The 14525-nt window shown below is 42.8% G+C and overlaps 1 long non-coding RNA gene across 1 annotated transcript in view; it reads right to left on the bottom strand.

Annotated features, from left to right (window-relative positions):
• LOC121151037 overlaps window positions 1-14525 on the bottom strand; it is an 82174-nt gene that overhangs the window by 40183 nt on the left and 27466 nt on the right. The window contains exon 2 of the long non-coding RNA XR_005883106.1: window positions 10148-10375. This is a non-coding gene — a long non-coding RNA (uncharacterized LOC121151037). The remainder of the gene's footprint in view (window positions 1-10147; window positions 10376-14525) is intronic.

Below are 14525 nucleotides of genomic sequence, written 5' to 3' on the forward strand. Positions count from 1 at the left end.
AGGTCAGACACAGCACCTGATGAAGACAGCTCCCCCTTTCTGAGCCTTAAACTAATCTTTTCAGTGTCAAATATGGAATGGTAGTCCTTTCCTTTGACAAAGCCCAACAAAAATAGACAAAGGTGCCATTTGGGAAATACGCATAGCACGTGAGACACCATTCACTGGAGGAAATTCAAATGCCTGAAACCTGGGGGAAATGCTCAAAGTATAGAGACACAAATGAAAACATCAAGATAATGTGATGTTTTTCCAAAAAAGACTAATAGTTCTTTGGTTTAGCAATTTAAAAAAAAAATTTTAAGATTTCTTTTTATTGGAAAGTCAGATATACAGATAGGTGGAGAGACAGAGAAGATCTTTGATTTGCTGATTCACTCCCCCCCAAGTGGCTGCTATGGCAAGCTGAGCCAATCCAAAGCCAGGAGCCAGGAGCTTCTTCGTGGGTTCAGGATCCCAAGGCTTTGGGCCTTCCTCAACTGCTTTCCCATTCCACAAGCAAGGAGTTGGATGGGAAGCGGGGCTGCGGGGATTAGGACCAACGCTCATATGGGATTCTGGCATGTGCAAGGCAAGGACTTTAGCAGATAGGCTACCGCACTGGGTCAAGCAATTAACGATTTTAAAAAGAAGAAGAAGAAAAAAAAGACTAATGCTGCTGCTAAAGGTTTGCTGAAGTACAATTTTAAAAGCTTTGAAAAATCTGGAATATATTAAGGGTGAGAGGGAATTGGAAATGAAAGGGACAGAATGGAAAGGAATAAGTCCTGTGAGTCAATTTCTATTTTATCAAAACTACATTCAGGCTAAATTAATAGCAGAGGAGGCCCGAAGTGAGAGACCCAGAGGAAGCTCCTGCCTTTGGACCAACCAGGCTCCGCCGCTGTGGCTGTTCGGGAGTAAACCAGCTAATTAAAGATATCTCTCTGTCCCTTCACCCCACTTCTGTTGCTTTTCAAATAAATCAATAAATCTTTAAAAACCAAAAAAGCCCCCCCCCCCCAGCCTATGGCATTTTAGTTATATCAGTCCAAACTGACTGGAACAACTACTAAGACATTGAATTCATTTATCTTCCCTGAAAATAACTTGGTAGTAATCTATCAATTTCTTTTAGGTTACTCTCACTTCCTGCTTTACCTCATTTTGTAGCATTCTCTTTCTTACTGGTTTGGATGTTTGGGCTTGAGGTGCTGGATTGCTTTTTGGTTTTGAGGGGCTTTTTGGCAGTCACTCCATAAACTGTGATGTGATCCCTTAAATCAACTCTGCTACATTCTGCAGAACCTGGAGAGTATATATTTTTAAACTCTCTTACTTTCTTTTAGATTTAAACATAACTAAGCATCATTGCTTAAAATGTTATATAGTTGTCCAAATATTTACTATTTTTGACCCTTCGTTTCTTGCATCTTCCATCTGGTGGGATCACTTTCCTTCAGACTACAGTGTATGCTCCCAGACTAAGGTGTATACCACCAGACTAAGATGTATACCACCAGACTAAGGTGTATACCACCAGACTAAGGTATATACCACCAGACTAAGGCATATACCATCAGACTACAGCGTATACTCCCAAACTAAGGTGTATACCACCAGACTAAGGCGTATAACATCAGACTACAGCGTATGCTCCCAGACTAAGGTGTATACCACCAGACTAAGATGTATACCACCAGACTAAGGTGTATACCACCAGACTAAGGTATATACCACCAGACTAAGGTGTATACCATCAGGTACGAAACCTAAGGCTCGGAGTATCTATGTAAGTACTTTTGGTCAGGCAGCACAGGAATGTGGCAAGGACTTGAGCTAACAGCTTTCTCAGTCCAGAGCCAGATTCAATAAAAGCATTGCTGGGTAATGCCACACCCAAACATCTTGAACGCAAGTAATGCACACAGCTCCAGCTATACTTTCTGCCTTGTTTTTTTCAAGCAAGACTTTAAAGGATTTGTCCTGCACCCTGTCCACAGCTCATAGGCCCTTAGACAATGCTAATCCACTGGAGAAAACATACAAGGGCAAAGTGCCAACAACAAGCACGGACAAGTAATGTTTGACAGAATGTTCTTCAGCCTTACCCTTTGGTGAAAAGTAGCTTCAAAGGTGGCAAACATCCTACTTAGCTTTTGCCTTTCACTAATTCCTACACCAAACCATACCTGAAAGTGTGCTACCTGTAACACTGTCAAGGTGTCAACATATCAAAATAGAACGGATGTACCACGGCACTTCAAGTGGCCTAAAGGGATCAATTTTATCTCGAAGGACTGGGTAGCTCCTGATATATTCATTTTTACTATTCTGTCTAGAAGGACATTCAAACACAAGCATATCAGACACTGGAAATTTCTAGATTAACATTCCTAGTTCAGACAATTCAACAGAAATGTTCTTACAGCAGTTTTGAAATTTAGTGAGTCATGAATTGAAGCCTTAAGGGATCTGCGAGGTCTCAAACTTAAGTGTATACCAAAAACTGTAACCCAGGAGATTAACTGGGACAGTCTTATCTAGTTTTCAGTTAGGACAGGCAGTGCCAGGCTTGACTTACACGTGACCTAGAAGCATTCACAAGCCCAGCATGGTAACCTAGCAGCTAAAGTCTTCACCTTGAATGTACCGGGATCGCATATGGGCGGCCCTGCTTCTCATCCAGCTCCCTGTTTGAGGCCTGGGAAGGCAGTAAAGGATGGCCCAAAGCCTTGTGACCCTGCTTCCATGTGGGAGACCTGGAGGAAGCTCCTGGCTCCTGGCTTCGGCTCCAGCTGTTACGGCTACTTAGGGAATGAGTCATCGGACGGAAGATCTTCCTTTCTGTCTCTTTTCCTCTTATTTCCAACAAAAATAAATAAATCTTTTTTTTTTTTAAAGAAGCATTTACAACTCTGACTGTGGTAGACCACATGTCAAGAATATGTGGATCCCAGAACACCAAAATATGCTTTGCTATGCATCTTGCTGCTGTTTAACATGTTGGAATCCTTGTAATGTTTATGAAAGCAAGCACTGTACTTTATGGGGAGCTACTATGAGGAATTAAAAAGGTTAACAGATTAGGGAACATAATAGGTTCCATAAGTGAAACCAGGCTAGCAAAAAGATAAACCAGGTTAGATTAAACTATATCACAAAGTAGTGTGCTTCAAGGTCGTTAGCACAACCTGCCTTAAACAGGTCAGGTCACCAAACTGCCATGTCTTTCAAGTGCTTGGCAAGGTTTACTGCTCAATAGCCATGTCAGTTTCCAGAGAGACATGGAAACAAAAACAAATCAGATCCTTGACATAACTAAACTATATAGAAGTGCTGACTGGTAGGTACCTCGTATAAGCCCCCGAACCCAGACCTGATGCGGAACTCTCTCTTGGATCCCCTGATAGCTTTGGAGGTCTCAAAATCTCTCCGCAGAGATCTACTTTCACTTGCTTTGTTGACCTGCTCTTTCGTCTGTGCTGTATTTAGTTCTTGTTGCTACAGACTATGAGACAAACACCTACTGAAATGTCTATAATGCTACCAGGGTCTGGAATGCCTCATCTTGGAGCTGCCCACTGGGCACACCCTGCCCTGCACTTGGACCTGCTGTGGTCAGCCATGACCTGAGACTCCACATGGTATTTGAGGACCTCCCCTAGTGATCCTGCCATCAGCAAATGCCCTGAGCAGCTCAAAACTATCCTGACTCATTTCTATTTCCAACCCCTATTAACTTCTGATGCTCTTCAAAGTTCCCTTTGAAATTTTTCCATCACATTCTAGGGAGAGACACGATCCCCAGTGACCCTGGACTGCTCTGGACCCTACCGCTGGAGAAATACCTGGGTAATTGGGTCACAAAGTATGCAAAACTCATCTTTTGCTTCTTTTTATATATCTTTATTATCTTTTTCTTTTGCTTCTTTTTAATGCTAAGACCTTGGCAGGTGAGAACTGGGGGATGAGGGGGAGTTTAACCCTTGTAATCATATCTTGGAACTCACCCTGAAAGCAGTCTCCTGAACTGGGCCTTCATGGACATGGACCCAACCCTGTGAGTGATGACAACAGCTTTGTCTCATGCATATTCATTTCCCCCTAACATAAAAGATGCATACATTTCCTCTGTTAAAAAGTCATGACTGTGCCAGGCCCGGTGTGATCCCGCAGTGGTTAAAGTCCTAGCCTTGCACGCACCAGGATTCCATATAGGCACTGGTTCTAATCCTGGCGGCCCCGCTTCCCATCCAGCTCCCTGGGAAAGCAGTCGAGGATGGCTCAAAGCTTTGGCGCCCTGCACCCATGTGGGAGACCCAGAAGAGCTCCTGACTGCTGGCTTTGGATTGGCTCAGCTCCAGCCATTGCGGTCACTTGGGGCAGTGAACCATCAGACGGAAGATCTTCCTCTCTGTCTCTCCTCCTCCTTGTATATCCGCCTTTCCAATAAAAATAAATCTTTTTTTTTTTTTAAAAAAAAAAGTCACAGCTGTGCTCCAGCTATAGGCCACTGCCTAGGTTGTTTTGCACCTAGGCAAGTGTTAACAACCCTCCTGGAAGAAAATCAGCCAGTAGCTGGCAAATATTTTGAGATTGGTTAATGCCAAATATGTGTTAACTATACTAGTATGCCAGCATAATTGCTTCTTCTTCCTTTAAAAAATTATAATAATTGGGAAAGGCAGGGAACTCCGGGCCAGGACATGCCACTCCAGCCCTGAGGCATGTGTGAGAGGTTTCTGCAGAGAGATTTAGCTCAGGGAAGGGGTTCTGAGCAGGTACTAGAGTAGAGTGGCTGGGAGCATGTTTGGCAGGCAAGGAATGACTTCTGGGGTATTTCATGGAGCAGCACACTGCACTAGCAGATAGGCAAGGGAGTTGAGATGGAGTGGTTTAGAGTGGGTGGGTGGGGGGAAAATCAGCCAAAGCACCCATGACATGGGAAACCTGGGCTTGGCTAAAAAGCATTGCCCACTGCTTGCTGGGAAATGTAAAACTGGGGCTTGGTACATGCCTGACTGGGCCATTATTGGGTACTACAGTACCCTCTGCCATTTTACATGGAGGGATCAGGTTAGCCAAGCCAGGCTGGACTACAGAACTCACCTTGCAGGAACCTAGCTGATGCTCACGAGAACTGGGGCTGGGAGAAGGTTGGGTAAAGCCAGGCTACAGCACCCACTGGAACATGCAAGGGCCAGGACTGAGAGTAGAACATGTCAAGCAGGGATGCTGCCTTGGCTGCCATATAGAGATCTGGGGATGGGAATGGGCCTATTAGGCAAACACGGGGAACACCCCTACTAGGCTACAGATCCTGCTGGTGAGCATGAGAGCTGGGACTAGGAGAAAACTAGGCCAGGCTGGGTATTAGCACTCATTGGTGTATGTATGAGCCAAGCCTGGGGGGTGAGCCAGGCAGGGTCAGTCCACAGCACATGATGGTATAAGTGAAAGCCAGGACAGGGTGCAGGCCAGGGTTAGATGAACCATAATGCCTGCCAGTTTGCATGAGGACTGAGGCGAGTCAAGCAAGGCTAGGCTGCTGTACCCTCCAGTCAGAGCTGGGACTAGGGATGGGCTGGGCTAACACATGTAAGATTCAGGATTGGGAGCAGGCCTGGTAAGGGAACTTCAGGGACTCCCCAGCTTAGTGATGGGAACTGTGCACAGGTCAGGCTGGGGGCCAACAGGGCTGGGCTAGGCTGCTGCACTTGCTGGCAGGAGAGAGAGCCATAGCTTTTTCCTAATGTCTAGGCTAGTTAGGTATCTGTCATCTTCTTTTTTTTTTTTTTTTAAAGATGTATTTATTGGGTCTGGCATCACGACCTAACTGTAAAATTGTTCCAAGTTGTGGAATAATCACATGTGTGCTTATCTGGGAGTACAGCATTGTTCGTAAGATACTTTGTCCCACAGGAGAACTACAGATTCTTAAAGGATATGTGGTATAATTGATCATGTTATTTGCAGCTTTTTCTAGGTATTCATCATGGGCACATGCAATTAAAACCTGATCCTCTTCCAGAGCAACAATGTTTTAGTATCTTTCATTAAGTGGTTTTCATCTATTGGTGACCAAATCTTACAGCTAGCTCCAGTAAGTTCTAGTTCTGACTCTGATATTTCAAGGTCTGATACAAACCAATCTGCTAACTTTTTCTTTTCATTTTGGTGAACATGTCTATGTGGCAATATACTAAATGGTTTATTTTAATTGACTTATAGATAAGAATGTTCATAAAAGAAGATTGCTTAACTAGGTTTTTTTCCTTTTGTTTTGTTCAAGTAACTTGAACAAAGCCCTGACAGGTCAGGGCCACATAGAAATCCCCTGCCTTCTAAGAATGTTTGAGGAAAATTTTAAGTATACTTCATTAGGCCTTTTTTTTTTTTTTAATTGCAAAGTCAGATATATAGAAAGAGGAGGAGAGACAGAAAGGAATATCTTCCATCCAAAAATTCACTCCCCAAGTGACCGCAATGGCTGGTGCTTCACCAATTTGAAGCCGGGAGCCAGTAACCTCCTCCAGGTTTCCCACGTGGGTGCAGGGTCCCAAGGCTTTGGGCTGTCTTCAGCTGCTTTTCCAGGCTACAAGCAGAGAGCAGGAATGGGAAGTGGAGCTGCTGGAATTAGAACCGGTGCCCAGATGGGATCCCCGGGAGTTCAAGGAGAGGACTTTAGCCGCTAGGCCATGCTGCTGGATCTCAGGTCTGTATCTTAAGAGTGCCTCAATGAACGTGGGACAGCAGGTACCTCGTTTACATGCTGATTTCATTTGCTTTGGACATACACAGAGATGTGGGACAGTTGGTGCTCCGACCAGCAGAGCCAGTAACCTGGACAGGGAGAGGCTCTGGGGATGAAGTACACCAACAGGAAACCAGTGATGGTAGAAGTCTGCCAAGTCTCCCTTACTGCCCCTTCACCTCTCCTTACATACTCTCCCCCACCCCATCCTCACCCCATCCTCATCTAGCAAGATATTGGATACTGATGAGTCCAATTAGTCTAGGTGTTTTTAGCCATAAACCCAGTTCCTGTTCCTGCCCAGGCTAACGAGCACTAATGAACTCCTTAGCCCACAACAAGTTGAGTCATAAATTAGATGTATTTTTAATTTTTTGGAAAAACTCCTGTGTTGTTTTCTGTAATGGCTGTGTTAGTTATCATTCCCACCAACAGCAGATAAAGATATTCCCTTTTTCCATATCCCTGCAAGCATGTTCTTTTTTGGTTTTTGATAACAATCAATCCAACTCTTGTGGTGTGATTTGCACTTGATGGCCAGTGATACTGAAACTTTTCTATTTCTTGCACAAGTTTCTTTATGATCATTTTTTAAAATTGTCTTTTTCTTAAAAATGTGTTATTTCTTTTCACTACTAATCTTTCATAGGCTATATGTACAGCAAATTTCAATTTGTATTTGCTTCTTTAAAAAAAAAAAGGCATGTTTTAATACCGAGTTTTTTTTTTAAATGGTTTTCCACTTAATATGTTCAAGTCAAGGATGGATAACCCAACTTGCAATGTGCCTCTCAGTCAGGTAGGAACTTTGGTTGCCTCCCCCTTTGTGGTTAAGCCACTCCTTGGAATTTTGTTCCAATTATGTGGTCCAAAGAGTTCCACCCATGTTCCAACTGCACCAAAAGTAAGAAGAACATGCAATTGGATGCTCTCAGCTACAATAATCAACACCTATGTGATCAGAGAGTCCAAGTTGGAGCTAACATTCAGAGGAGGCATTTGAACTGGGTACTTACCAGACTTCCGTGCAGTCTCAGATTTCAGTTTCTCTTACACAATGTGGATGTGAACTGACTCAGATTTATACAAGACAGACTGAGTCATGGCTATCAATCAAAACTACAAATCAAAGAAAGGCACCCGGTAATACTTACAGTATGCTGGTGAGGGCAGGTGCACCACATTCGCACATTCCCATGAGACCAACAATGGGGATGCATGCATAAAGCTAATTCCTTAAGGTACAACAGATTTTTCTTGGCCACAGTTAAGAGTGTGCAGAAAAGTCATGCTGCATCTGTGGATGTGACATCATAGCAGTCACAGCAGGGAGAGAACGCTAGCCTTCATCCCCACCAGGCTGCTGCGCACTGCACAGCTCCGCTCAAATAAGCCTCTGCTCACACAGAAAAGAAATGTTCACATCACACACCCTCCTGCAAGAGGGGGAAAATAGTCTCTGACCGGGCAGAAAATGCTCTCTTCACTCCGGGGCAGGGCTGAAAGGTGTGCTAAATAAGATTTATGGGAGGCCACTGTTTTGTGCTGAGTTCCAGCACTGGGCTCCAAAGCACCAGACTACTTGCCCTATTTGCTTCTTCCTGTATTCATTCTGGCAAGAAATACTTCTTGGAACATTGAACTTTTTGATCTAAATCCTTCAAACTTACTGGCATAAAGTCGTTTTACACCTTCAGTTAAGTCACTCTTGAAGCATTTGTTGTGTCTGTTATCATGTTCCCCATCTTGATCTGAATGCTGACTATGGTTCCATCGTTCTTTGCCCTTCGTCCTTCTCACTAGAAGCCTGTCGTTTCATTAGTCTTTCCAAATAATCAACTATGGCCCTACAGATGCTCTTCACTGTGTCTTTACTTTCTAGTTTGTTATTTTAAACTCTTATTTCACTTTCTACTTGGGTTTATCCAGTTGTTTATTCTTCTCCTAAAGCAAGTGAATCCTCAGGGTTTCTTAAGTTCTATCCCAAACATTACAACCTAAAGGCAACTACATGTTGCTTTAGATGCATCCCAGAAGCTCTTATACTTGGGAATTCATTATCACTCAGTTTACATACTTGGTTTTAGTAACTTAAAGTGACTGCTTTAAATATTGTAGCCAGGACACCGAGCAAGAGGAACTTTTCCTCTCCCTTAACTCAGAACCCCTTCCTTGAACTAAATCTTTCCTTTTCAACTCTCCTCTAGAATAAGAGAGACATTTCCAAGGAGATTTATGCCTGCTGCCTGAGACACTTGCTCCCTCATCCAACTGGTACTGCAACACATCCTGCAATGAGTGGCTTCAAGACTCAAATTGTGACTCATGTCACCAAATACAAAATTTTGAGCCCATGATACAGTCTACTGCATGGTTAGGAACACTTGCTGAAGCTCACCAGGTGCCAGACACAGTACCAAGACTCTTACACACATGTATTAACTCATTTAATCTCCGCAACATCAGTCGGTTCCCATTTTGTAGATCAGAAACTGAGGCACTGAGAAGTTTCACAACTTTCCCCAAGTCACACACTTCAAAGGGTAGCACAAACATCCCAGAGACATGCTATTCAAATGAGCTCTTTTGAAGAATTCCACCTTTGAGTACTTTATGTTCAAAACAAATTTGTTGCTACTGTAGTGGCACTCATGTAGTCTTTTTTATTATCACTTTACATAACACACTCAATATTTGTTGAAAAACCCTCAGATTATTTCTAATTATCTTCCTTTTAGCCTATTGCAAGTTATCTGTGAAACAGTGAAACGAATCTCAAGATTCAATTTTTATTTTAGCTGCTGTCTGTTTTTTACTATCAGTTGTTGTGATGTTGTCTTTCTGCCTTCTACCACAGCCTGTTTGTGCTTTTAGATCTTGGGAAAGTGACTTTTCTACATTATTTAGAAGAATTTATAGTCTTTTCGGAAAGTCACTTTCTGTTGCTTCTAATTGTCATTGAGCTTAGCATTTTTCTAGAGATAGATGTCGCTTTCCACAATTGATTACACATATTTTTACATGAATATATCTGAATGCTTCTATGCAAAAGAAAGACAGAAATAGAAACCTTTCACCTGCTAGTTCACTCCCCAACTTGCCTCTGGTATCTGGGACAGGGTCAGGCCAAAGCCAGGAGCCAGGATTTCCCCGGTGAGTGGCAGGGACCCAAGTATTTGACTCATTATCTGCTGCCTCCCAGAGTGCATATTAGCAGAAAGCTGGAATTAGAAGCCACATTGAGACTTGAACACAGGTACTCTGCCTGCTCCCAGGGTGGGCATTAGCAGGAAGATGATTCTGAGGCGCACTTACTCCATTACGGGACTGGGGTATGACAAGCAATTTCATGGCAACTGTCTTCACTGTGTCCCAGCCAGCAAAGGACAGACACAGCAGCTTTGCACTTACCTTTGGTAATGGCTTTGTGTGGGGACTGGCCTCCAGGCTCTCTCGGGGAGGAGTACCAGTCATTGTAGCAGAGCAGGTTGGATGCAACAGATTCATGATTCATGCTTGTTAGATTCTTGCCACTGTTCTGGGTCAGTGGAATTCAGGCGATTGAAGTTGATAAACAATGAATTGCACCTGGGATGTTATTAGCCAAGTTGGTAAAACATTCACGTTTCTTCTAAGCACCTGAGCAAAAGCAGTACTGATTTTTAGGACAGTGCTCACTATTAACAACAGTACTTAATCAAATTTTATATTTTTCATCACTAGTCTAACACATTTGGAATTTAATCCCATACTTTTTTTTTCCCAAAATTCTAGCCAATACAATTTTCTGTGATCCTCCATCTTTTCCCATGTACAGATTATTTCCTCTTGCATTTTGCTCTCTGAGTTACTGTGACAGGTTCAAACACATCTCCTGGGAATTTTGTATGTCAAAGTCCTAAATCTCAGAATCTCACAATGTGTCCTTGTTTTAGATAGGGTCTTTAGAGAAGTAATCAAGTAAAAACAGTATCAGTTATGGCTTATTTATCCACTATGTCTTACTAACTACAGAAAGAGGATATCTGGATATAGAGAAACATTCATCTTGCATGCATGGAAAGCCGAGGGCAGAGATAATTCTACAAGCCAAGAAGCACCAACTGCTGTCAACAAATCACAAGAAGCTGGGAGAAAGGCACACAACAAAACATAGGTAACTTACACACACTTTCTCATTTAATCCTCACATTAATCCCTGAAGGGCATACTAAGATAAAATCTTTAGAATAAAGAAATTTAACAGAGTTTGAGTTCTAAGTCACTTAGAACAATACCAGCTCAAAAGCAGAAGGTGGGAGAACAGTGTGCTTCTTTGGGAAGAACAAATAGGCTTTTTTTTTTTTAAAGATTTATTTATTTTTATTACAAAGTCAGATATACAGAGAGGAGGAGAGATAGAGAGGAAGATCTTCCGTCCAATGATTCACTCCCTAAGTGAGCACAATGGCCAGTGCTGTGCTGATCCGAAGCCAGGAGCCAGGAACTTCTTCTGCGGGGTCTCCCACATGGGTGCAGGGTCCCAAGGCTTTGGGCCGTCCTCGATTGCTTTCCCAGGCCACAAGCAGGAAGCTGGATGGAAATTGGAGCCACCAGGATTAGAACCTGTGCCCATATGGGATCCAGGCACGTACAAGGCGAGGACTTTAGCCACTAGGCCATGCCCCTGGGCCCACAAATAAGCTTTTAAAGAAATGAATGGGAAGTCAGTTAGTTTGGGACCACACTTCTGTATGCAATTTCTCATTCCTGCGCCAGTGGTCATTCTTCTTCCGGCAAAGTGGCTTTCTTAGAAAAGGGATTTTTTTCCACAAGACTCCGCCTTGTAGTTGTACCAAGAAGAGCATTACAAAGGCCTTTTTTTGTAGCTGCTGTATCTTCAACAACTGCTCATAATAGTCATCATACCCACTCTTGAGGTACTAGTGAGTGCTCACGGATTTTTAATTTTTTTAAATTACTATGTAATTCTGCACATCTGAAATTCTTTTATTTATTCAGTCAGTTAGTCATTTGAAAGGCAGAGCAACAGAGAAGGGTCTGCTATCTGCTGCCTCTCCCCAGAGAGCCCCAATAGCCAGGACTGTGACAAGCTAAAGCCTATTTTCAGTAAGGTCATCATTTTAATATTGAGTCCTGCAAATTCTTTTAATTCCAGATGCAAGTCAATTATCAGAAGTATGATTTAGAAATATGGTCTTCAGGCCCAGCGCGATAGTGTAGTGGCTAAAGTCCTCACCTCGAATGCACTGGGATCCCAGATGGCCACCGATTTGTGTCTTGGTGGTCTACTTCCCATTCAGCTTTCAGCTTGTGTCCTGTAAAAGCAGCTGTGGACAGCTCCAAGCCTTGGGAGCCTACACCCACCTGGGAGACCAGCAAGAAGCTCCTGGCTCCTGGCTTTGGACTGGCTCAGCTCCAGCTATTGAAGCCACTTTAGGAGTAAACCTATCAGACGGGAGATCTTCCTCTCTGTCTCCCCTCCTCTCTGTATAGCTGCCTTTTCAATAAAAAATAAATAAATAAACCTAAAAAAAAAAAAGAAATATGGTCTTCCTATTGTGAGATGTTAAGGCATAGAAGCGAGGGTGCCTTTCAGATATGATTGGGTCAAGAAGGCTCCAACTCAGGTTAATGACTCTCCGTCAGTCTGTTAGATGGGTGATGCAGGAAGGGAATTCTGTGACATCTCAACTTGGAACAACTCACCTCCAGAACCATAAACTCAAATGGCCCTCTGTTCTTTGAAGATTAAAGTGTTACACTACAGCAACAGCTATTAGGCCAGCCCAGGCTGACTGCTCCATCAAATGATGGCAAAGACGTGGACAGGGCAACAGCGATCCACTGCTGATGACGGTCTAAACTGCTGTGCTGAATCTGCAAATCAACTTGGCTCTATCTGGGAAAGCTGGGAAAGACGTGCCCTGGGACTCAGCGATTCCATTACTGGGCATGTTATCTGAAAACACTCTTGCATTCAGGCACAAGGCAGCACACAAGAACGTTCAAAGCTGTATTGTTTATCACAGAAGGAAACTGGATCAACACTGCAGGCATTGCTATGGATTTCCTATTTTAATATTTGTTGTTATTGTTAATTTCTTACTGTTCCCTAATCTGAAAATTAAACCTTATTACATATATGCATGAAGAGTAAAAAAAAAATAAAAGGATATATAAAGTTCATTGCTATCTGTGGCTGGAAGCATCCACTGGTCTCTTAAAATGTATTCCTTGTGGATAAGCAGGCACTACTGCACAGCTCTTTGAATTAAAATCTATACAAACACAGAAAGAGAGTGAAAAAAATTAAGGTATATGTGAAGTTAAACATGTAAAAATAAAACTGGATGCTTTAAGCATACCTGCATCACATTTGATTATACAATAAAGAAAATCAAGAGATGATAAAACTAAAATCAGCATAGAGGTAACTTTAGCCAGAATGGGGAGGGATCAGGGAAAAAGCAGCTGAGTATGCGTAAAAACTGAATATTTCTGTTCTTTTTGCCGGAACTACCACCTTCCAGCTATTCACCAAGATGACAAATGCAAAGAGAAACAGGATAGGCACAGGTACATGTTCTCCAGGACTTGCAGAAAACAAGGAAGCTGTTCCTTTGGCCAGTTATGCGTGCATTTACAAGAGAGGTGACATTGTAAACATCTGGGGAATGGATGTTCCTGTTCAAAACGGAATGCCCCCCTAAGTATCACCTTGGCATTCTTGTAGGATTTGCAATGTCACCCAGCACACTGTTGGCATTGTTGTGAACACACAAATTAAGGGCAATAGAACAAACATGTGTATTGAGCTTATTGAACAGTCTAAGGGTTGAGATAGCTTGCTGACATATGGGAAAAAAAAATTTTATTAGAAAAAGGAATAAGCCTGGCAAGGTGAAGACTTCAGCCAGGAGAGACAAAGATCTTCCATTCACTGGTTCACTCGCCAAGTGGTCGCAATGGCCAGAACTGAGCCCATCCAAAGCCAGGAGCTTCTTCCTGGTCTCCTATATGGGTGGCAGGGGCCCAAGGCTTTGGGACATTCTCTGCTACTTTCCCAGCCACAATCAGAGCTAAATGGGAAGTGGAGCAGCTAGGTCATGAACCCACACCTATATGGGATCCCGGCACATGCAAGGTTAGAATTTGGCCACTGAGTTATAGTGCCAGGCTCTCAAATAATAATTTTTATCACTATTGTCTGTAGTAAATAGTCCATCAAAAAAAAGCAACTGGATTATTGTTTTAAATGAATTATTAAATAATTATACTTTTAAAAATTGTTACTAATTATTTTTTAAAATTGTCAGAGAATTGAGCCCTTGTTCCTGGCCCCAGAACACGTGGGAATCTTACCCTGAATTTATCTTCTTGAAACATTAACTCTCAGAATGTATAAAGATAAATGTGCTATGTTATGCAGACTGTGCTGTTTTTGTGTGAGCAGTACCCAGCTGTCTAGATGATTTACCGCTCAGCCTTTCACTTACGGGTTGCAGTTTCCTTGACAGACATTAGTAGGTCACCCACACTCTGAGGAATAATGTAACCAACAGTGTAAAAAGACAAGGAAAGGCAGAAGAGCAGCTTCCCACAGCCAGTGTGGTCCCTCTCACTGGACCATTACCACTTGTTCTAGAATGCCACCATGGAACCTGTGTCTGGCAAATTGCAAGACTTCTGTTAATGATGGTGCCCCCATACTTAAAGACCTACTCTGCATCCGCACTGGAACCACGCTATCCAGATTGGTATCAGAAGTAGCAATTAATGTGAAGAT

Source organism: Ochotona curzoniae, unplaced genomic scaffold, assembly GCF_017591425.1.
Source record: "Ochotona curzoniae isolate NIBS_2020 unplaced genomic scaffold, NIBS_Ocur_1.0 contig_2235, whole genome shotgun sequence".
Taxonomy (NCBI): Eukaryota; Metazoa; Chordata; class Mammalia; order Lagomorpha; family Ochotonidae; genus Ochotona; species Ochotona curzoniae.